This window comes from Schistocerca americana, chromosome 3 (genome assembly GCF_021461395.2).
Source record: "Schistocerca americana isolate TAMUIC-IGC-003095 chromosome 3, iqSchAmer2.1, whole genome shotgun sequence".
Classification (NCBI taxonomy): domain Eukaryota; kingdom Metazoa; phylum Arthropoda; class Insecta; order Orthoptera; family Acrididae; genus Schistocerca; species Schistocerca americana.
In genome coordinates this window covers 66,601,370-66,627,123 of record NC_060121.1, presented here as the reverse complement: position 1 = coordinate 66,627,123, position 25,754 = coordinate 66,601,370, and the positions used below count along the sequence as shown (strand labels likewise).

The window sequence follows — 25,754 nt, the reverse complement described above, 5'->3', positions numbered from 1 at the left end:
AAACGTATTATGTGATACAATATGCTGCTATATTACATTTTGTCGTGTTTCTCTTGTTTTTTAAATTAGATGCACTTTTGTAGCCCAAGTTCCGCATTGTGAATGTATCGTACGGTGATACGATTTAACATGTGTGTGGTTCTGGAGATGTATTTGTTAGTCTTTGTACTCCAGCTGGCCGATTTTGGCGTTCTTTCATCCACATTTGCCACATCGCATGTTTCACTTACGCTTTCCATTTGGTGGTCAACATATGCGGTTTTTGGTGTGTAGTGTTGCCAACTGATGTGTGTGTCTTTTGATGTGTTGTGTTGTATTTTTTTTCATAGGTCATATCCACCCAAGTCAAAACTATAGAGGAGTTAAATGACGATATGTTAAATGACGATATGTTCGTCCTAATGGAAAGGATAGGAACCATCTGAACTAGGCACATAGAAAAAGGGCCAAAAAACACCATACAAACCTGGAGATCCAAAACTAAAAATTAAATGGACTTCACCACATTGCTTTGGCGGATAAAAAGTAGGTAAAACGCGGGCGACAGCCCGTACGACATTTGCTAAAACAGCTGATAAATCAGATGGCAAACCAAAGATGGAACGTAAATTAGTAAAAAAAAGGCATTCCTGCAGGTAGTGGCGGACAGTTAAAATTTAGCCGCAATGCATACAAAGTGGTGGGGCAGCAAAATAGAGCAAATGACAATGGCTAAAAAAGGCTGTGCCCAAAAGGCAGCAGAGTTAAAATCATCTCCTCCTGGCGGGAGGGCCGAGAGGTGGTCGTCCAAGTTACCGGAAGAGGCTTTTTAAGCAGAAGCTTATTCCCATGAAGGGAGGACCATTGACGATTCCAAAGCTACACGACCTTCTCACAGACGACAATGCAGAAATCATCGGAGGGAATAGAGGTACTCACAGGCTGAGGTAAGAACTGCAGTCTTGGCAGCAGCGCCAGCAGCCTCGTTTCCTGGCAGACCGACATGACCAGGGACCCACAGAAACATTACATTGGCTCCGCCAAGAGTGAGTAAGTGGCAGTTTTCCTGTACACACTGCAGTAATGGATGAGCAGGTTACAGCGCACAAAGACTTTGGAGGGCGCTGAATGAATCTGAGCAGAGGACACAGTTCAGAAGGCTGTGTCGTCAGAAGTACTCCATGGCCTGATACAAGGTGAAAAGATCAGCTGTAAATACTGAGGAGTGGCCCAGAAGACGATATCAAACGACACAGGTGCCAATGATGAATGCACACCCGACCCCATGGTCAGTCTAAGAGCCATCAGTGTATACGAAGGTACTATCGCTAAGTTCCATGCGAAGATCATGGAACTGAAAGTGATAGAGCGAGGATGCAGTAGTGTCCTTAGGAAGCGAATGAAGACCAAGGTTAACGTGGGCCGCTTCTAGAAGGCAAGGTGGTGAAGGGTTCACACCCACCAGGAAAGTAGCAGGTAGTGTCTAGTTAAACCACCAGAGCAACGGCAGAAAGCAGGTTACAGGAGGTAACAGAAGAGGGAGGGAGACACCCCATCTGGCGATCGAAGTAGTCATGGAAGGAGGCATAGATGGGTGGCCACACATGTCAGGAGAAAGTGATGGTGGTAGGACAGTGGTAGGTCAGCAGCTTCAGCATACAGACTCTCAACCAGGTTAGTGCAAAAGGTGCCCATGCCCAAACAGATGCCACGATGGTGGATAGTGTTGAGACGGCGTAAGAGGGATAGATGTACACACACACATAGAGCACCCATAGTAGAGTTCCAAATGGACAAGGGACTGGTACAAATGGAGGGCGGTGGTTCGGTCGCCACCCCAGGAAGTACCATTGAGGGACCACATATAGTGGGCTGCCAGGTAAGACACATGGGAGGACCAGGAGTTTTCTATCGAGCAAGGGCCCTAGGAATTTCGTAGTTTCAACTAATGGAATAGCAGCAGCCCAAGGTGGTGGGAGAAGCCAGTTGCACTGCCATAAATTCATACAGACTATTTCGCCAGTAATAAAACTAAAGCCACTGTCAAGGCTCTAGGTGTAAAGACAATCAGGACATTGCTGAAGACCACTCCATGAGGTCTGTGGAGAACTCCAATAGATAGCAAAATCATCAAAAAAAAGGGAGCCAAAGATGACTGATGGGAGACAGGCCATTATATGGTTAGAGGAATTAACAAAGAGGATGACACTCAGGACAGAACCCAAAGGCTCGCCGGTTACCTGAATAAAGGTATCCGAGGCAAAATCTCCATGCACCTTGAAAAGTCTGTCTTCTAAAAGTTCCTGAGGAAACAGGGCAGGTGGCCATGGAAGCCCCACCTGTGAAGAGTTTGGAAGATACCAGTTCTCCAGCAGGAGCCCTAGACCTTTCCAAATCGAAAAACGCGGCCACAGTCTGGGATTTCAGCAGAAAATCATTCATGACATGAGTGGACAAAGTAATGAGATGGTCAACCGCAGAACGGTGTGCTCGAAATCCACACTGTGCAGTGGTTAGTATACTGCGAGACTAGAGCCACCATATCAGCTGGCTATGAATTGTACGTTCTATCACTTTGGAAACACAGCTGGTGAGAGGGATGGGGCGGTAGCTAGAAGCTAGTTTTTTGTCCTTACTAGGCTTAGGTATGGGTACGACAGTGGCTTCTCGCCAACATCCGGGAGATGTGCCCTGTGCTCATATGCAGTTGTTACACATAAATTGCTTGGCTGCAAGAGAAAGCAAACGGATAGCACATGGGAAGCGCTCGCTCGAGTATCTGTCAGAAAGAACAGACCACTCAGTACGATGGGCAAGCTGGGCAGCTCTGAAGTATAGGTCCAAGTGGGAATAGGTGTGCAATAAGTCACTAAGGAATGTGGTGCTCCTGTGTTAAAGCACAAGAGATTGAGTCGATTAAGAGGATCAGCCAACAGGGCACCTCTCAGCCAGGTTCTGAGAGAACCCCAAAGGGGATGACGCACGTTAAAGTCACCGAGTAGCAGAAATGGGTGAGGTAGCTGCCCAAGAAGCTGAAGGAGGTCTGCCCTGGTAACATCAAATGATGGAGGAACATAAAGGGTACAGAGGGAAAACGTTAGGTGAGGAATGAAAAGGCGAACTACAACACTTCTAAGATGGGTAGTCAGGGAGATAGGTTGACTATGAATGTCATCCCATTTTGTTTTATTTTTTTTGGTTTTTAAGGCGCAAAATTGCTATGGTCATTAGCGCCCGGCCCTTGACTTAGGAAACAGTAAAAAAACGAAATTGAAAACCAGCAGCAATGGGAACAAAATCATAAAATTGGAGAAACTAAAAGCAGAAGGAGGGCTTAAAAATCCACTACAGAAAGGAGTTGGTTGTCCCCAAAAAAAGATTCAAATAACTAACGTCATTTCACTGGCACTAATAAACTGGAGAACGCAGTCGGCTCAGCGCGTGTCATCTGCTAAAATCGACGATAGATCAGGCGATAGCTATAGACGGGAGCGAAACGGATTAAAATAGGGGCAAACAATTAAAAGGTGTCTTACCGTCCACAGCTGAGAGCAGTAGGGACAGAGTGGGGGAGGATCGCCGCTTAACAGATATCGATGGCTAAAAAAACAGTGGCCTATCCGGAGCCTAGTTAAAATTACCTCCACCCAACGACGCGTTCAGGGGGAAGAGGTCCAAGCACACGGAAGAGCTTTCACGTCCCGCAATTTATTATGGGGAAGTGTCGACCAATGCGCGTGCCATAAATGAACAACACAAAGACATAAAACGCTCCGCAGATCGGCGAAAGGAATCGATTGAATAGCTGGTCGAAGAAGAGAGACTGCAGCCTTGGCTCCAATATCGGCCGCCTCATTTCCACAGATACCAACGTGTCCCGGGAGCCAGAGGAACGCCACCGAGACGCCCCCCCAGGTGGAGCAAGCGCAGACAGTCCTGAATCCGGTGGACCAGAGGGCGCACAGGATAAAGAGCTTGGAGACTGAGGAGAGAGCTGAGAAAATCTGAGCAGATAACGTACTGTATCCGCTGATGGCGGCGGATGTAGTGGACAGCCTGGAGAACAGTGTAAAGCCCCACAGTATAAACCGAACACTGCTCGGGAAGCCGAAAGTGATTTGGGGAGTCACCAACAATATAGTCACTCCCTACACCTAACGATGTTTTCGAGCCGTCGGTGTAAATAAATGTGGCGTCCGTCATTTGTGCACATAGAGCAGCAAATGCCCGACGATAAACAAGTGTAGGGGTACCATCCTTGGGAAATCGACAAAGGGCACAGAGCAGGCTGATCCGGGCACGGAGCCAAGGCGGTGTTGTACCCCAAGTTGTCAAGAAGGTTTTAGGAAAGCGGAAGGGAAGAGAATGGAGCAGTTGACAGAAGCGGACTCCCAGGGGTAGTAGGGAGGAGGAGCGGCCTGCATACCCTACATCAAAGGAGGCGTCGAAAAAAAGGTCACGGGCTGGATTAGCAGGCATGGAAGACAGATGGCTAGCATAACGACTCAGAAGGACTGCTCACCGATTGGACAGCAGAGGTTCAGCAGTCTCAGCATAAAGGCTTTCCACAGGGCTGGTGTAAAAAGCTCCAGACACTAAACGTAATCCACGGTGGTGGATAGAGTCGAGACGCCGAAGAATAGACGGCCGAGCAGCGGAGTAGACTATGCTTCCATAATCCAATTTTGAGCGCACTAAGGCGCGATAGAGGCGGAGAAGGACCACTCGGTCCGCTCCCCAGGAGGTACCATTCAGGACACGGAGGGTGTTAAGGGATCGCAGACAGCGAGCCGAAAGATAGGAAACGTGGGAGGACCAGCACAGTTTTCTGTCAAACATATGACTTAAGAATTTAGCGATGTCTGAAAAAGGAAGGTTGACAGGACCTAGATGTAAGGAGGGCGGAAGAAACTCCTTACGTCACCAAAAATTAACACAAACGGTCCTACTGGGAGAGAAACGGAAGACGGTTTCGATGCTCCAAGAGTGGAGGCGATCGAGACATCCTTGAAGACGTCGTTCAAGAAGGCTGGTCCGTTGAGTGCTGTAGTAGATCGCAAAGTCGTCCACAAAGTGGTAGCCCGAGACATCAGGAATGAGACAATCCATAATTGGATTGATGGCAATGGCAAACAGTACAACACTCAGCACAGAGCCCTGGGGTACCCCGTTTTCTTGGGAGAAGGTACGGGAGAGAGTAGTGTTCACCCGCACCCTAAATGTGCGCTCTGCCATAAATTCGCGAAGAAAAAGGGGCAGCCGACCTCGAAAGCCCCAGGAGAACAGTGTGCGGAGGATGCCTGTTCTCCAACAGGTATCGTATGCTCTCTCCAGATCAAAAAATATTGCTACTGTTTGGCGTTTCTGGAGAAAATTGTTCATGATATAAGTGGAGAGAGCAACAAGATGGTCAACTGCAGAACGATGCTTTCGGAATCCGCATTGGGCAGGTGTTAAAAGACTGTGGGATTCCAGCCACCAAGCTAAACGGTAATTCAACATACGCTCCAAAACCTTACAGACACTAATCGTGAGAGAAATGGGGCGATAGCTAGAGGGGAGATGTTTGTCCTTTCCCGGTTTCGGAACAGGAACGACGATAGCTTCCCGCCATCGTCTGGGAAAAGTACTGTCGGTCCAAATTCGATTATAAAGGCGAAGGAGGTAACGCAGACTATGGGTTGACAAATGCAGCAACTTTTGGACGTGGATACCATCCGGTCCTGGGGCGGAGGAGCGAGAAGAAGAGAGTGCATGTTGGAGTTCCCGCACGGAGAAAACAGTATTGTAGCTTTCGCGATTTTGAGAGGAGAAAGCAAGAGGTCGCACTTCCGCTGCACGTTTCTTCGGGAGAAACGCTGGTGGGTAATTGGAAGAGCTCGAAATCTCAGCAAAGTGCTGACCCAACGAGTTAGAAATTGTGACGGGATCCACGAATGTATCATGCGCGACAGTGAGCCCAGAGACCGGGGAGAAACTAGGCGCGCCTGAGAACCGACGAAGCCAACTCCAAACTTCCGAGGAGGGAGTGAAGGTGTGAAATGAGCTAATAAAGAATTTCCAGCTTGCCTTCTTGCTATCGCGGATGACACGACGGCATCGCGCACGGAACTGCTTATAGCGGATACAGTTGGCCAAAGCAGGATAGTGGCGAAAACGCGGAGAGCACGTCGCCGCTCACGTATTGCAACACGGCATGCCTCGTTCCACCAAGGAACTGGGGGGCGCCGGGGCAATTCGGAGGTGTGTGGTATTGAATGTTCCGCAGCTGTAAGAATAACGTCGGTAATATGGGTGACCTCATCGTCGACGCTGGGAAAGTGACGGTCATCGAATGTTGCTAGAGATGAAAAAAGTGTCCAATCAGCTTGGGCAAACTTTCAGCGTCGCGGGCGCATGTATGGCAGTTGAGGCTGCAGTCTAAGGACACATGGAAAGTGGTCACTCGAGTGTGTATCATCAAGGGCGAACCATTCGAAGCGCCGAGCTAGCGGAACAGTACCGACCGCAAGGTCCAAATGAGATAAATTTGTTGTGGAGGCAGATAAAAATGTAGGGACCCCAGTGTTGAGGCAAACTAGATCCGCTTGGTGGAAGACGTCTAGCAATAGTGAGCCACGTGGACAAGGATGTGGAGATCCCCAAAGCGGGTGGTGGGCATTTAAGTCCCCAACCGTCCAATAGGGGGGTGGAAGCTGACCGAGAAGATGAAGGAGATCAGCTCGTACCATTGGTGTGGACGATGGAATGTATACAGTACAAAGAGAGAACGTGTATCCGGAAAGGGAAAGACGGACGGCGACAGCTTGGAAGGAAGTGTTTAAATGGATTGGGTAATAATGGAGAGTTTCATGGAGAAGAATCATGAGTCCTCCATGTTCTGGAGTGCCTTCAACATAGGGGAGATCATATCGGACGGACTGAAAATGAGGGAGAGCAAAGCAGTCATGGGGACGCAGCTTTGTTTCCTGAAGACAGAAGATGACCGGCGAGTAGGATCATAAGAGGATCGACAATTCATCCCGATTGGCTCGAATACCGCAGATATTCCAGTGGATAATGGACATAGGGTGAACAGAAAATGGAGGAATGTGACCAAGGGTGCTGTCAACTCAAAGACTGCTCAGAGCTTGCGACCAACAGCATGGAATGGCATTCAGCTGAAGGCAGAAGATCCTGATCCATAGGTTGGTCAGGAGCAGCTCCTGCCACCAGCGATCGGCCGGTGGACCGGCCACCAGCAATGCACCTCGGCGACACAGAAGACGGCCGAGGGCGATTTCCGCCAGGTGGTGCTGTAGATGGGACACGCCTTGGCGGAAAAGGAGAGGAACTGGGTTTCTTTGTAGCCTTCTTGGAAGTATGAGGTTTAGATGAAGGAGGAACCGATGGTTGGGAAGTTGCGGTACATAAAAACTCTTCATGAGTATGCTCTTTTTTCGAAGTCTTGGTGTCTGACTTTTGGGATCGAGATTTAGTAGAACCCGACGAAGGGTGAGCCAGAGAGTGAGCAGGCGAGAGTGGTGAGGTTGAACGGGCGATCATTGCGCTGGCCGATCTGACGACCGTGGCACTAAAGGTGAGGTCGCAAGTCTGCGTGGCCGCCTCCTTTGTTGGCTGAGGAGAAGCAAGGACAGTGCTGTATTTTCCTGTCTGAGGCACGGTGGGCTGTCGACTGGCGAATAATTTTCGAGCAACAAAAGTCGACACGTTTTCCTTCACTCTTATTTCCTGGATGAGCTTTTCGTCCTTAAAAACGGGGCAATCTCGAGAGGAAGCAGCGTGGTCACCCATGCTGTTGATGCAGCGAGGGGATAGAGGTGGACAAGCACCCTCATGGGCATCCTTGCCACACAACACATTTGGCCAGATTGGAACAGGACCGGCTGGTGTGATTGAACCGCTGACATCGATAGCAACGCGTAGGGTTTGGGACGTAAGGGCGAACGGAAATTATCTCATAGCCTGCTTTGATTTTCGATGGGAGTTGAACTTTGTCAAATGTCAAGAAGACAGTGCGGGTTGGAATGATGTTCGTGTCAACCCTTTTCATAACTGTATGAACAGCGGTTACGCCCTGGTCAGACAGGTAGTGCTGAATTTCTTCGTCAGACAATCCATCGAGGGAGCGTGTATAAACGACTCCACGAGAGGAATTTAAGGTATGGTGCGGTTCCACCTGGACAGGGAAGATGTGGAGCAGAGAAGTACGCAGGAATTTTTGTGCCTGGAGGGCACTGACTGTTTCTAACAACAGGGTGCCATTCCGTAATCGGGAACAAGACTTTATAGGACCTGCAATTGCGTCCACACCTTTCTGAATAATGAAAGGGTTGACCGTGGAGATGTCGTGACCTTCGTCAGACCGAGAAACAACAAGGAACTGTGGCAACGATGGAAGAACTGTCTGTGGCTGACAGTGAATTTACGTTTGTGAGCAGACATAGTGGAAGGTGAGGAAACCATTGTGGAAGAATCCCCCTTGATTACCGGTGTCTCCGATGGCGCGGTCCTCCCTTGTGGTGGCCCTCACTGAGGGCACTCCCGGCTTAGGTGATTGTTCACACCTCAGGTCACACCTCCCGACAAACGGACGGAGGGACCAATCGGCACTTTCGGAAGGTATCAGCTCGGGTAATCACCCCTCCCTGGGCCTGGCCGTTACCAGGTGGTACGTACGTGTCCTACCTGTCTACCCGGGGCGGGGAATTACGCGTTATCCCGTCACCGGCTATGCATGAAAGTGCGTGGGTCGGCCTTCAGACACGCACAGGGAGGAAAAAAGAGAAAGAGAAAGGAAATAAGAGGGGTCTCAAACGCCGCAGTGGAGAAAAGGGCAAAGAGAAGAGGGAAGGAAAAGAGAAGGACAGAGGAAGGACGAAGACTTGCAAGTTAGAAAGCAAGGAATTTGTAACAGTTTCGAGCGTCCGTCTCCGGACGTAGGCACAAACCATACTCCCAGAGGGGGAGAAAGGGAAGGAAAGAGCCAGAGGTGAGGGGGGGGGGGGGCAAGATGGGGGACGGGGAAGGATGCGGAAAGGGAAGGTATGCAGCCTGGAAAGGAAGGAGGGCCACATTAGCTCGGGGTCCCGTGCTTGCTACGCATGTGTCCACAAAAGAGTTGTGGACCCCCTGGGGGGAATGTCATCCCATATGAGCAGCATTAACGCCCCCATGAGACTGATTGCCGAACTCAGGGGAAGGTCGAAACGAACTGGGACGAAATGTGAGAGCACAAAAGCAGTCCTGAGTAAGCAATTTTGTTCCCTGAAGGCACAGTACAAGGGGACACTGTGATTCTAAATGCAGCTGTAAATCCTCTTTGTGGGACCGAAGGCCGTGAATGCTCCATTGCAGAAGAGTCTTTATGATAAAGAAATAAATGGGTGTCACCTCAGCAGCTGCCGAGTGGCAGCTGGCGAAGACTCGCTGCTACAGAGCATAGAAGCAAGATGATCCTGCTCCATGGGGTCCATAGAACAATCAGCTTGCTTGTGATGTCAGTTTGTTGAGTCCAACAGAGAAAAATGGTTGCCCATGCGTGCCAGCGACAGAGGCTGGTCAGGCTATAACAACATGTTATCATGTGGCAACACCGTGTAAGATAATCTTCGAGTCGACGATGGGGAAGACCTTTTAACTTTGTTGGAATTCTTTACGCCTTTGCCATTAGCAGAGGAATACTCATGTGATGTTTGGCTGGAGGGACGTAGGAAGTATTCACGGGAGTACTACTACTGTCCTTTCTGACCTACCAGCTGTTTAGCTTGTGGTGTTGCCCCTTGTGGCGACAGTATGATGGCTTGTTGCTCAGCTGTACAGGGTGATGGCGATGCTACCTTGACACTTGGCGATTTCAAAACCTCAGAACTGAACTGGATGTCGCGTGTCTGTGTGGCCATGTACTTTATGGATTGAGGAGGTAATACGAACAGAACCTAATGTCAGATGGGAGAACCTAGGGTTTGCAACTAGCCAGTAACTTGCGTGCAACTAGTTAAGGCACTTTTTCCTTGACCCAGATCTCCTGGACAGCCCGTTCATCAAGATACATGGGGCAATCCCAAGAGGTGGCGGCATGACACAGCAGGGAGGAGGCAGCGGGCAATCGCCCTCATGCACATCCCTACCACAGGTTACACATTTGGCAGGGTGTCAACAGTATGTTCTAGTGTGACTGGAATGATAACAATGCTACCAGAGCATCAGGTTTGGAATGAATGATTTGACTGTGATGATTTCATGGCCTACGTTGATCTTGGATGGAGGCACCACTGTCAAAGATGAGAAAAGGACTGCAGGTAGGCACTAAGGAGGTCTCCACATTTTTTATCATCCGATGGACGGCAATGACACCCTGATCGGAAAAGTAAGATTGGATTTTGTTCTCCATCAGACCATCAAGCAACCTAGTGTAAACAACACCATGGGAAGAATGCAGGATTAATAGACCTCAACGCAAACAGGATAGCCATGGAGAAGCGAGGGGCTAAGCAGACGTGCTTGTGAATCAGATGTGGCCCCAAAAGCGAAATGCCATTCCGTAAATGAGAGCAGGATTTCAAAGGGCCAGCAATGACATCAACACTTTTCTGAATAATAAACACATTTACCATTGCAAAGGATTGACTGTCTTCAACACGAGAGACCACTAGGAACCGTGGTGCAGCTGGAAGGGTCTTTGAATCATTAGCCTCGTTCCGTTTACGTCTTGTAGACGTTGATTGTGAAGACAATTGGTTCATTGCAAGAAAATCCCCACGACTGCTAGTGTCTCTAATGGCACACACCTTCCAACCGGGGGCCCCCTTCAAAAGGGGTGCACCTGCCTTAGCTGGTGCACTTTTCAGGACACACCTCCCAAACACCTGACTGAAGGACCAGTCAGCAATTTCAGAAGATAGAAGCTCAGACAATCACCCCTCCCTGGGCCTGGCCTCTACCAGGTGGTATGTATGAACCCTACCTGTCGACCTGGGGCTGTGAATTACACATTACCCCGTCACCTGTTACGTGTCAAATGTGTGGACTGGCCCTCAGGAGCGCACAGGGAGGAAGAAGAGAACGAGGAATCTCAGACGCCTTAAGTGGAGGAAGGGTAGGAAGAGGGAAGGGAAGCAAGGAAAGAAAAGGGAATGAAAAACAGTGGTGAGACTGTTCTTATGTCAACTACGGACAATGCGGAACATTCCCAGTAACACCCCAGGCATGTTTCGCAAGGGAGGGGAAAGCAATAGCAAGAGGATAGACATGCATCACGGCAGGAGAAAAAATGCTGCAAAGACTGGGGCCCCATGATAGCCACGCACGAACCTGCCGAAGCCCTGTGGAAGAGGGCTCTTGTGATGACGAGTGTTTTGAGAAAGATTAAAAAAAATAAACAATTCTGTTTTTAAAAAAGCATGCAATATGTTTAAGAATATCATGAAATTCATTTACTTTACCTGTGAGATGGGTGTTATTGTGTAAGACATTACATTACCAGGTCCAATTTCGGACCGGTCCTACGATAAAAGACTAGTCACTCAGGAGTTCGAAGTTTGCGAAAGCTCTGTCAGTACCTCTCGAAACGCCACAGGTCCCGTTTTCACTGAGAGTTTGCGAATAAAAACTTGTTCAATACCAAGTAACTTGATACTGATACAGTCAGAGTCATCTACTGGGTGAAAGGCTGTAATCCATGTGAAGTAATTAGGTAAAGTAATCATTAATTCGACACATCTGGATATGCGGATACTAATTATCTTTAAATAGCACAAAAAAAAAGTTATCGGCCTGATGAAGGACGAGGCAAATTGTTCAGATGGTGGAGTTAGTGGGGCTCAGATCTAAGATGTCTGCACACTGTGATGCGAGTGCCACCCAGAAGGGTCTGAGGGATGCACTGTGTGGCCTTTAAGGCCATCTCTAAGGAGGATTCAAGGGGTGAAATGGTAACTGTCGTGTAATGACTAACAGTTCATCTGTGAGAGAGTTGACTGATACCCTATAATACTCTCCATTTTCCTTGGAGACTGTGTGCACTTGTTAATTTACTTTTAGATAGTGGGTGTCATTGTTCCATATACAGGGTGTTCATTTTAACTGAAAACAATGAAAGATACTTCAAACCACATATTGGATCAAGAAAGATAGAATTCCAATCCTGTGATACCACACCCGAGCCCCAAACTCGAACCTGTTTGTGGGTGGCAGGAACAACTGTGGAATCTTCGATGGGAGCTCCCACTTTCCATTACAGATCCCAATTCTATAGCAAAATTTACATACGCTTATCTAAGCATTTTGTTCGTTTCGCCACAGATTGCGCTGTAAGCGCAGGAAAAGAAATGGGTACTGTATCATAATTTACGATATGCTTCTCAATGGCCATTGAATATCCAATGGCATGTGAGACCCCACGTCCTTGCTGCAAGGTGAGGACAGTCCAGTATTTCCTAACTTGTTATTGGAAACCCCACTAGCAATGTTATATTCTTTCGACACATCTAAGAGGGGAGTACTCTATGTGCAACTGTGGCTGTGACTTAACAGGACCACCTCTGCCGAACCACCAACCATTGAAAACACAGTCTAATACCTCCCATGCTTCAGTTGCATAATGTGCAGGGCAACAGTTATGCTGAAACCACATACGTTGTGAAACGTCCAGGGCAACATCCTGCAGTAGTACCGGTATTTCCCGTTCCAAAAACGTTCGGCCTTTAGTCCAGTGTACTATCGATAGAATACGGACCCACGAGTTTGTGCCCTAGGACGCCGATGGTGAGCTTGCCACAACATGTGGGGAATTGTTTACACTACAGTAATGCGTGTTATGCCAGTTAAAGCTGCCATGCTTTGTGAGTGTAGACTCATCAGATAATAGTACCTCAGCTATCAACGTGATGGTAGTCGTTTCCATTTGTAGATGTGCCCATTCATGAAATAGTACCCAGTTACGGAAATCTCCCCCGTGAAGTTCCTGATGCAGTGACACATGCTATGGGTGATACCCATGAGGATCCAGTATTTTAACGATATCACCTACGGCAAAACCGGCATCATGATTTAATTCCCGGGCGCTCATCCGATGGGTTGTCGTGTGCTGCCCCTAGTACTGCTATTTCATTAGCTTCTCATGTAACAAGTATGCTTTGTTCATTTCGCTGATCTGTACGCTGCCATCAGACGTAAAGGCGTTCACAGCCTTGTGAAATAACGAGCGACAGCGAGCTTTCTTTGGAAGACGCTCAGCATACAAGGCAACAGCAGCCTCAACGGTTCTCCTCCATTCTACATAAATCAGGATCATTTCAATTTTTCTGTGGCTGCAGCATTCAACCTCCAGTTGCTCGTCTGTTCCAATTATAGCTAGGTGTGCAGGCAAACACTGCGGAAGTATTGTGACGTTTAGAGCCGTTATTTGTCCTGAGCTATGGTCACTGTGTACTGCCTATTATGATAGATCGTAGTTTGCTACATGGCCACAACGGCGCATCATGTAGTCCCCTGCTTGACATGTTTGAGGAATAGAACGTTGCAAATGGCGTTTCAGTCAGAAGTTATGAAATACTGGCCTCTTCTATGCTTCCAGCATGGAGCTGGGGGTCCCATGTGCCATTGGATTTTCGAAGGCCATTGAGCAGCACGTCGTAAATTACAATTGTGTACCAATTTCAATTCCTCCGATTATAGCGCCATCTGTGGCGAAACGAACAAAATTCTGACAGAAAATATATGTAGATTTTGCTGTATAATCGTAATCTGTCATTAAAAAATGGAGATGCCCACTGAAGATTTCAAAGTCGCCCACGCCAACCACGCACAGGGAGGGTGGGGGTGGTGGGTCGAGTGTAGTTTCGTTGGATGTCGTCCTGCGAGAGAAACAAATTGGAATTATATTCATTTGATGCGTAGTTTTCGAGATATCTCAATTATTTAGTTAAAACTAACACACTGTATGTTGCACACACAAAAAACAGACAAGTACTGGTATGACTTGGTCTTTGCACTCTGTACGACCTTAATTGTGTGTATACATGTGGTTCAATCATCTTGGGAATCTAGACGATTTTTGCCTGTTATTGTCTCCAAGAACTGCTAGACTGAGGAAATACTGAAGAGGTTTTTATACTGACTAGCCTGGACATACATAAACAAGAGAGCAGGGGACTTCGGTTTATAGATAGATAGAAAATTAGTGAACTATTTATATTTACTTACTGAAACATGCAACAACTTTCATAATTTGTTTGGGTGCATTAAAGTAATCTGAGTGCTCCCAGTCATGACAACAAAACAGTATTCTAGGGCAATTCCGTAGGCTCAAAGTAAGTGTTTAAATGGCAAAACAAATCCATACGATACATAACAGGGCTAAGCCCATATGAATCATGTGGAGATTTTAAGAAACTAAATATGACTGCGCCTTGTCTGTATATTTACAACTGCCTTGTCCTCCTTAAAGAGAATCTGAGTATATTTGACTTAAGGATAGCAGTTCATTACAATAACTTAAGTGGACACACAATGTGACATATGCTAGAGTTGCAAAGATACATAAGTTACCAATATCTTGGTACTGTCTACTTCAAGAAACTGCCTGAAAATGCCTACACAGTAAAAGTAATTAATTTTAAAACTAGTCTTTCGAGGTAGATGAAAAGTAAACTAATTTACTCTTCTCAAGAGTTCCTTGAGTATGTGACAAATGACCAAATTTCCCTGCAAGAGTGAACTAGAAATTAACTGTAAAGTATACATATGCCACACTGTGCAACTGTTGCATTACTGTTTCATGTATTTGTTGTTAATTGTCTGTCATTCACTGAACTATGTAAGTCATTTGTCTTGCAATTAATCTGTTAGGAAACTTATTATTTGCAGAAATATGTATTGTATCCATATTTGAGTATATCCCTATTTAATTACATTTGTCATGTCAAAGATGGATGATTATTATTATTATTATTATTATTATTATTATTATTATTATTATTATTTCTTTACTTTCTCAGACGTTAAGTCTGGTTAAAAATGGGAAATGACGCGGACCTTGATCAAGCGTGACTTCCTTTTAACTGTACAGTATATGTTATATTGCATTTAGGAACTTTCGGGTAATTGAACATGTATCAACAATTACGGATTTCTGTAATTGTATATATAAAGTTGGATGTAGCTGTATTGTATTGATGTACTGGTGGATATTGTGTGGTATGACTCCTGTAGTTGATAGTATAATTGGTATAATGTCAACTTTATTCTGATGCCACATGGCCTTGACTTCCTCAGCCAGTTGGATGTATTTTTCAATTTTTTCTCCTGTTTCCTTTTGTATATTTGTTGTATTGGGTATGGATATTTCGATTAGTTGTGTTAATTTCTTCTTTTTATTGGTGAGTATGATGTCAGGTTTGTTATGTGGTGTTGTTTTATCTGTTATAATGGTTCTGTTCCAGTATAATTTGTATTCATCATTCTCCAGTACATTTTGTGGTGCTTACTTGTATGTGGGAACGTGTTGTTTTTTAAGTTTATGTTGTAAGGCAAGTTGTTGATGTATTATTTTTGCTACATTGTCATGTCTTCTGGGATATTCTGTATTTGCTAGTATTGTACATCCACTTGTGATGTGATCTACTGTTTCTATTTGTTGTTTGCAAAGTCTGCATTTATCTGTTGTGGTATTGGGGTCTTTAATAATGTGCTTACTGTAATATCTGGTGTTTATTGTTTGATCCTGTATTGCAATCACGAATCCTTCCGTCTCACTGTATATATTGTCTTTTCTTAACCATGTGTTGGATGCGTCTTGATCGATGTGTGGCTGTGTTAGATGATACGGGTGCTTGCGTGTAGTGTTTTCTTTTTGCAATTTACGTTCTTTGTATCTGTTGATGTTATGTGATCTAAAGTGTTGTAGAAGTCGTTATGAAATTGCAGTGGTGTAGCCGATGTATTTGTATGAGTGATTGCTTTGTGTATTCTGCTAGTTTCTGCTCATTCTAGAAAGAATTTTCTTAAATTGTCTACCTGTCTATAATGTAGGTTTTTTTATGTCGATAAATCCCCTTCCTCCTTCCTTTCTGCTTAATGTGAATCTTTCTGTTGCTGAATGTATGTGATGTAGTCTATATTTGTGGCATTGTGAACGTGTAAGTGTATTGAGTGCTTCTAGGTCTGTGTTACTCCATTTCACTACTCCAAATGAGTAGGTCAATATTGGTATAGCATAAGTATTTATAGTTTTTGTCTTGTTTCTTGCTGTCAATTCTGTTTTCAGTATTTTTGTTAGTCTTTGTCTATATTTTTCTTTTAGTTCTTCTTTAATATTTGTATTATCTATTCCTATTTTTTGCCTGTATCCTAGATATTTATAGGCATCTGTTTTTTCCATCGCTTCTGTGCAGTCGCTGTGGTTATCCAATACGTAATTTTCTTGTTTAGTGTGTTTTCCCTTGACTATGCTATTTTTCTTACATTTGTCTGTTCCAAAAGCCATATTTATATCATTGCTGAATAGTTCTGTTATCTTTAGTAATTGGTTGAGTTGTTGATTGGTTGCTGCCAGTGGTTTTAGATCATCCATGTATAGCAAATGTGTGATTTTGTGTGGGTATGTTCCAGTAATATTATATCCATAATTTGTATTATTTAGCATGTTGGATAGTGGGTTCAGAGCAAGACAGAAACAGAAAGGACTTAATGAGTCTCCTTGGTATATTCCACACTTAATCTGTATTGGCTGTGATGTGATATCTGAATTTGTTTGGATATTAAGTGTGGTTTTCCAGTTTTTCATTACTATATTTAGAAACTGTATCAATTTAGGATCTACTTTGTATATTTCCAATATCGGTAGTAACCATGAGTGGGGTACACTATCAAAGGCGTTTTGGTAATCAATGTATGCGTAGTGTAGCGATCTTTGTTTCGTTTTAGCTTGATATGTCACCTCTGTATCTATTATCAGTTGCTCTTTACATCCTCGTGCTCCTTTGCAACAGCCTTTTTGTTCTTCATTTATAATTTTGTTCTGTGTTGTATTTGTCACTAATTTCTGTGTAATGACTGTAGTTAATATTTTGTAGATTGTTGGTAGGCATGTTATGGGGTGATATTTAGCTGTGTTTGCTGTGTCTGCTTGATCTTCAGGTTTCAGATAGGTTATTCCATGTGCAAGTGTATCAGGGAATGGGTATGGGTCTGCAATGTAATTGTTAAATAATTTAGTTAGATGTGAATGTGTTGAGGTGAACTTCTTTAGCCAGTAATTTGCTATTTTATCATTTCCAGGGGCTTTCCAATTGTGTGTAGAATTAATTGCTCGGGTGACTTCATGTTGCAAAATTATCACTTCAGGCATTTGTGGTATCATCTTGTATGTGTCTGTTTCTGCTTGTATCCACGGTGCATGCCTGTTATGTTGTACCGGGTTTGACCATATGTTGCTCCAGAAGTGTTCCATGTCTGTTATGTTTGGTGGATTGTCTATTTTAATGTGTGTGTTATCTATTGTTTGGTAAAATCTCTTTTGGTTTGTGTTGAATGTTTGGTTTTGTTTCCTTCTATTTTCACTTTTTTGTATCTTCTAAGTCGTTTGGCCAATGCTTGTAATTTCTGCTTCTTTTCATCTAATTGCTCTATTGCTTCTTGTTGTGAGATTTTACCTAACCTTTTTCGTTTTTTGTCTGATATTTCATTTCTTATAAATGTCTTCTCAGTTTTTCTATTCTTATCTGTAGCCTGTGTTGCCATGCTGGTTTTGTGGGTTTCTTCTGTGTGTTGGTTTGTTTTGATCTCTGGCTAGTGTGTATATTTAGTGTAGTGAGTGCTCCTATATAAACCAGTAGTTGTAACTCTTCCATAGTTGTATTTTCGTTTATTTTGTTGTGTATGATTGTGTTGATAGTTTTCATTGTTGTTTCGACTTGTGGGTTATTTGGCGGTCTATGCAAGAATGGTCTGATGTCTGTATTTGTGTCTTTGTATTCTATATATGTCAGCCGCAATTTCTCTTCTATATCTAACACGTGTGTCTCTTCGTGTTCTATTTGTGCTTGTTCTGGTGGCTGTCTTGAGAATTTGTTTTCCTCTGATTGTTTAATTGATGCGTGTTGTTCTTTGTTTGTTTGCTCTGGGATGTTTGAGTCCATTACTGAATTTTCTTCTTCTTCTTCTTATTCTTATTGCACATTATTTTGTTCCAGTATTTGTTGTACTTGTTTGATGTTTTCTAATTCTGACTGGGGTATCCTGTTATTTTTTTATTATTACACGGATCTGATCAGCTAGTCATTGTTCTGTTAAAAATTTTAATTCCGGGTATCTGGTAATAAATGTTGTGTATACTTGTGATCTGTATCCAGTTGTGTTGGTTCCTAGGTTTGTTGCTTGGTAGTAACAGAACATGAGGTGTCGATTAACTTCATCTGCTCATCTCATCCTCTGTCTTTGTTTTCCTTCTAGGGTGGTTGCAGGAAGCATATCCTGCAAAACACCTCTATTTGGATTTAAATCATTTTCCAGTTGGCTAGCAGTGTCGTTACCATTGTGGGCGGGCATAGGGTTGAAGCGTCGTCCCCGACCATGACGGCGCTATTCCGAGGCTTCTTTAGTTCTGTCCTGAACCAAGTAATCACACTAAAAGGGGGGGGGTTAGCCCTATTAGTGGTTTGTTCTTTTTGTCGCCTTTTACGACTGGCAGAACATACCGCAGGCCTATTCCTTTCCCGGGCCACCACGGGGATTATTATTATTATTATTATTATTATTATTATTATTATTATTATTATTATTTCTCTTTCCTGTCTCAGACGTTATGTCTGGTTAAAAATGGAAAGTGACGCGGACCTTGATCAAGCGTGACTTCCTTTTAACTGTATGGTATATGTTACATTGCATTTAGGAATGTTCGGGTAATTGAACATGTATCAATTACGGATTTCTGTAGTTGTATATATAAGGTTGGATGTAGCTGTATTGCGTTGATGTACTGGTGGATACTGTGTGGTATGACTCCTGTAGTTGTTAGTATAATTGGTACTATGTCAACTTAATCCTGATGCCACATGTCCTTGACTTCCTCAGCCAGTTGGATGAATTTTTCAATTTTTTCTCCTGTTTTTTGTATATTTGTTGTATTGGGAATGGATATTTCGATTAGTTGTGTTGATTCCTTTTTATTGGTGAGTATGATGTCCGATTTGTTATGTGGTGGTGTTTTATCTTTTATAATGGTTCTGTTCCAGTATAATTTGCATTCATCATCCTCCAGTACATTTTGTGGTGCATACTTGTATGTGGGAACGTGTTTGATCAGTTTATGTTGTATGGCAAGCTGTTGATGTATTAGTTTTGCTACATTGTAATGTCTTCTGGGGGTATTCTGTATTTGCTAGTATTGTACATCCACTTGTGATGTTGTCTACTGTTTCTATTTGTTGTTTGCAAAGTCTGCATTTATCCGTTGTGGTATTGGGATCTTTAATAGTATGCTTGCTGTAATATCTGGTGTTTATTGTTTGATCCTGTATTGCAATCATGAATCCTTCCGTCTCACTGTATATATTGCCTTTTCTTAGCCATGTGTTGGATGCGTCTTGATCGATGTGTGGCTGTGTTAGATGATACGAGTGCTTGCGTGTAGTGTTTTCTTTTTGCAATTTACGTTCTTTGTATCTGTTGATGTTGTGTGATCTAAAGGGTTGTAGAAGTGTTTATGAAATTGCAGTGGCGTAGCCGATGTATTTATATAAGTGATTGCTTTGTTCAATTCAATTCAATTTATTAGCGTCCTTGTAGTACTTCATCGAAATGACATAGGGCTTGTCAATAAACATTAGAATTTATAATACATATACATGAAAATTTGTAACCGAATTTACTTGTCACTTAGACATTACAATTTTAATAGAACTTTTAGAACGTTAACATAAAAATATACAAGTAGGATAACAATGTACAAAAAAAAAAGTTAGTGATTCTCACATCAAAGATTATTTACATTCTTACATTAATACTGTTTCACACTTTCATAGAAACATCAAGTATTTAAGTAAGAGCTATTACACACATTTATTATGTCAGGGAAATAATAACTGCGCTTTTATTGTCAACGATTCATGAACTCTTCAATACTGTAAAAACTATTGCTCAATAACATGTTTTTTAATTCTCTTTTAAATATGTACAGTTTTCGTATTTTTAGTTCTTTGGGGAGAGCACTGAAGAGGATTTTGGGTTGGTATAGTACACTTTTGTGATACATAGCTGTTTTATGAATTTCTCTGTGGAAATCATTCCTATTCCTTGTTTCGTAGTTGTGAAATTCTCTGTGTAATGTAGAAAATTCATCGTGTTCTTTTAAGAAGCATATGCTTTCATATATGTATAAAGATGGTAGTGTCATGATTTTTAATTCTTTCAAAGCTTGCCTACAAGAGTCTCTATAGCCTATACCTTTTATTATTCGGACTGCCTTCTTTTGTAATTTAAATGACTGTTTTGTTAGACTGATGTTTCCCCAAAACTGTATGCTGTATCTTAATAAACTGTGCATGAATGAGAAATAAACACATAACACTGTTTTAATATTACATGAGCTTTTAAGCATTCTAAGTATACAACATGTTTGGCTCAATTTTTTGTTCAATGATGTTACATGCTTTTTCCATCTTAAGTGTTCATCAAACCATACTCCCAAGAATTTAGTGTATGATGCTTGTTCAATCTTACACTTACCCAGTTCTACTGTAAGGTTAGTTTTTTTTAATTTGTAATATGTCTGAAGTTGATCCACGTTTTTTTGGCATTCACAATGAGTGTTTTCATTAAACCATCTGTCTGCTTCGTCTGTTGCTAATGTGACTTTTTCCTGTAAGTCGGCTTCACTATTTGCTTTAACAGACAGACTTGTATCATCAGCAAACAGTACTGCCTCTGCTTCAGAGAGTTTACTTGGTAGGTCATTGATAAATATTAAAAACAGTAATGGCCCTAATACAGATCCCTGGGGTACTCCATACAAAACTCTCTCTAATCTTGATGAATATGTCCTATCTGCCTGGCTTATCTCCACCTTCTGATACCTGTCTGACATATGATTCATACCATTTGTGGGCAACTCCACGTAACCCATAGGCATATAACTTCCTAAGCAGTAACTTATGGTCAATGACATCAAAGGCCTTTGCTAAATCCAAAAACAATCCACAATTTAATTCCTTTCTGTTTATGGAATTTAGAACAAGTTGCAAAAAAATTGAAGATAGCTGTTTCAGTTGATTTATTTTTACGGAAACCATTTTGTGCATTAACCAATATTCTATTCTTAGTAAGAAATTTGTATAGTCTCTGATACATTATTCTTTCTATTATTTTTGAGAAACCTGACAACATTGATAAAGGCCTAAAGTTACTAAAGTGGCTTTGTAGTAGACATTTTAAGTTTTGATGGAAACACCCCTGTCTTAAAAGATTCATTTATAATTTCAGTGAGAAGCGAGGCTATGTTTCCTGCACTTTGCTTAATGACTGTCAGGAATCCCATCACACCCACATGACATTTTATTTTTTAGCTTATTTATAGCATTTAGTACCTCTGAATCAGTTACTGGATAAAGGAACATTGTCATGTCATTCATGGGGATTTTTACCTTGCTATTGGAATTGCATTTAGTTTTAATTAAATTTATGGCTATATTTGTGAAATGTTCATTAAATATGTTGGCAATCTGATGGGAGTCCTTAACAGTTTTACCCCCACTTTTAATGACAAAGCTGTTATCTCTTCTTTTGTGTCTACCTATATTTTTATTTATTACCTCCCAAGTTGACTTCATTTTGTTGTTCCCTTTCTCAATATAGGTATCATTATCAAGCTTCTTAGCTGCAATTATTACTTTCTTGTACAGGCTTCTATAACATTTCACATGTGCTTTCAGTACTACATTCTTCCTGGCTGATTTATTTAACTTTCTGAGAGTGTCTGATGACTTTCTAATCCCCTGTGTAACCAATGTTTTGGTTTTATGTTTAGTTTTGACTTTTTATAGGAAAGTTTCTGCGCATTCTATAAAGAATTTTCTTAAATTGTCTACCTGTCTATAATGTAGGTTTTTTGTGTTGATAAATCCCCTTCCTCCTTCCTTTCTGCTTAATGTGAATCTTTCTGTTGTTGAATGTATGTGATGTATTCTATATTTGTGGGATTGTGATCGTGTAAGTGTATGGTGTGCTTCTAGATCTGTCTTACTCCATTTCACTACTCCAAATGAGTAGGTCAATAATGGTATAGCATAAGTATTTATAGCTTTTGTATTGTTTCTTGCTGTCAATTCTGTTTTCAGTATTTTTGTTAGTCTTTGTCTATAATTTTCTTTTAGTTCTTTAATATTTGTATTATCTACTCCTACTTTTTGTCTATATCCTAGATATTTATAGGCATCTGTTTTTTCCATCGCTTCTATGCAGTCGCTGTGATTATCCAATATGTAATCTTCTTGTTTAGTGTGTTTTCCCTTGACTATGCTATTTTTCTTACATTTGTCTGTTCCAAAAGCCATATTTATATCATTGCTGAATACTTCTATTATCTTTAGTAATTGGTTGAGTTGTTGATTGGCTGCTGCCAGTAGTTTTAGATCATCCATGTATAGCAAATGTGTGATTTTGTGTGGGTATGTTCCAGTAATATTATATCCATAATTTGTATTATTTAGCATGTTGGATAGTGGGTTCAGAGCAAGACAGAAACAGAAAGGACTTAATGAGTCTCCTTGGTATATTCCACGCTTAATCTGTATTGGCTGTGATGTGATATCTGAATTAGTTTGGATATTAAGTGTGGTTTTCCAATTTTTCATTACTATTTTTAGGAACTGTATTAATTTAGGATCTACTTTGTAGATTTCCAGTATCTGTAGTAACCATGAGTGGGGTACACTATCAAAAGCTTTTTGGTAATCAATGTATGCATAGTGCAGCGACCTTTGTTTAGATTTAGCTAGATATGTCACCTCTGTATCTATTATCAGTTGCTCTTCACATCCTCATGCTCCTTTGCAGCAGCCTTTTTGTTCATTTACAATTTTGTTCTGTGTTGTGTCATTAATTTCTGTGTAATGACTGTAGTTAATATTTTGTAGATTGTTGGTAGGCATGTTATGGGGTGATATTTAGCTGTGTTTGCTGTGTCTGCTTGATCTTCAGGTTTCAGATAGGTTATTCCATGTGCAAGTGTATCAGGGAATGGGTATGGGTCTGCAATGTAATTGTTAAATAATTTAGTTAGATGTGAATGTATTGAGGTGAACTTCTTTAGCCAGAAATTTGCTATTTTATCATATCCAGGGGCTTTCCAATTGTGAGTAGAATTAATTGCTTGGGTGACTTCATGTTGCAAAATTATCACTTCATGTATTTGTGGTATCATCATTTTTTTTTGTGTGGGGGGGGGGGGGGGTAAAGGGCGCTCAACTACTGAGGTCGTTAGTGCCCACTCACTGTTGTTAAAGCACATGGAATCTAGTAAAACTCAAGGGGAGGGGGGGGACACCAGAAAGAACTGACAAAGATGCAGATAAAATAAGTAAAAAGGTTAGATGTCTTTGGACAAGCCAAAGAAAGTTATAAAACGCAGAACACGAGCAGCTGCTCGAGCGTCATCATCTAAAACATTCGGTAAAGTAGATGGCAGGGACAGGACAACACGAGATTGACTAAAGCGGGGACATGACAATAAAACATGGCGCACTGTTAATGCCTGACCACAAGGGCACTGCGGGGCTGGGTCACCGGAGGGCAGGTAGCGGTGGCTAAACCGACAATGCCCAATTCGCAACCTGGTCAGAAGGACCACCTCTCACCGAGATGGTCGGGAGGAGGTTGTCCAAGCAGTTGGGAGCGGTTTTACTGCCCGGAGCTTGTTTCCTTGGAGGGATGACCAAGCATCCCACCAGAACGACACAAGCCTCGAACAAACATCCCCATGAACGTCAGATGACGGGACACAATGGAAGGCTGGCCGAGGCAGGAGGACTGCAGCCTTGGCTGCAGCATCTGCAGCCTCATTCCCAGGCACTCCTACATGTCCGGGAACCAACAGAAAGCGGACAGGAGAACCATTGTCAGCGAAAGAACGGAGGGACTGCTGTATTCGTTAAATCAAGGGATGGACCGGATAGTGAGCTCAAAGGCTCTGAAGAGCACTGAGCGAGTCAGAGCAGAGTACATACGATGAATGGCGGTGGCGCCGGGCATACTGAACGGCCTGATGGAGAGCAAAAAGCTCAGCCATAAAGCTCGAGGAGCCGGCATTTAAAGGTGACGGCACCGACGACAAAGGCACAGCCGACACCATCGTCAGTTTTCGAGCCATTAGTGTAAATGTAGGTGTGACCGGCAAGTCGAGCACGAAGTCCGACAAACCGTGAGCAATACACTGCAGCCGGAGTACCCTCCTGCAAGAGTGAGCTGAGGTCGAGATAAATATTAACCAGAGCCTGGAGCCAAGGTGGTGTCGGGCTCTTACCCTCTATGAAGGTGGTAGGGAGGGCAAAATCCAATTGTCGAAGCAGGCGACGGAAGCGGACTCCAGGGGGCAGCAGGGCAGACACATACAACCCGTACTGACGGTCGAGAGAATCGGCGAAGAAGGACTGGTAAGAGGGGTGGTCAGGTATAGACAACACCTGGCAGGCATACCGACACAGCAGTATGTCGCGCCGGTAGGTCAATGGTAATTCGGCAGCTTCAGCATAAAGACTCAACAGGACTAGTGTAGAAGGCTCCGGTCGCAAGACGTAACCCTCGATGGTGGATGGAGTTGAGACGGCGTAAGAGGGATGGCCGAGCAGACGGGTAGACGAAGCTCCCATAATCCAGCTTTGATCAGACTATGGATAGATACAAGCGAAGCAGGACAGTGCGATCTGCTCCCCAAGATGAACCGCTAAGAACTCTGAGGACATTAAGGGAACGTGTACAACGGGCCGCCAAATAAGAGACATGCGGAGACCAACACAGTTTCTTATCCAATGTGAGCCCTAGAAACTTAGTTGTTTCCACGAATGGGAGAACAACAGGACCGAGATGTAAGGATGGCGGAAGGAACGCTTTATATCGCCAAAAGTTGATACAAACCGTCTTCTCTTCAGAGAACTGGAAGTCATTTGCCACGCTCCACGAGTATAGGCTGTCTAGACAACGCTGAAGGCAGCACTCCAGGAGGCATGATCTCAGGGCACTGCAGTAGATAGCGAAGTCATCGACAAAGAGGGAGCCTGAGACATTAGGTGGAATGCAATCCATAATTGGATTGATCGCGATGGCAAAAAGGGCTACACTCATGACGGAGCCCTGAGGCACTCCGTTCTCCTGGAGGAAGACGTCGGACAATACAGAACCCACACGTACCCTAAACTTTCGATCCGTTAAAAAGGAATCAATCAACAGGGGCAGGCGACCGCGTAGGCCCCACCTGTGCATAGTGCGGAGGATACCTCCTCTCCAACAGGTATCATAAGCCTTCTCCAAATCGAAGAACACGACTACCGTTTGACGCCTTCGCAAAAAGTTGTTCATGATGAATGTCGACAAGGTCACAAGGTGGTGAACAGCAGAGCGGCGGCGACAAAATCCGCATTGGACATTGGTAAGTAGCCGTCGAGATTCAAGAATCCAAACTAACCGAGCATGAACCATGTGCTCCATCACCTTACAGACACAGCTTGTAAGAGAAATGGGGCGGTAACTAGAAGGAAGGTGTCTATCCTTCCTGGGTTTGGGTA

General features: G+C 43.4%; 1 protein-coding gene across 1 annotated transcript in view; it reads right to left on the bottom strand.

The window, feature by feature from the left end:
* The window catches only part of LOC124605872 (late histone H1-like), a 198,972-nt gene that overhangs the window by 160,646 nt on the left and 12,572 nt on the right, over positions 1 to 25,754 (bottom strand). The window lies entirely within an intron of this gene.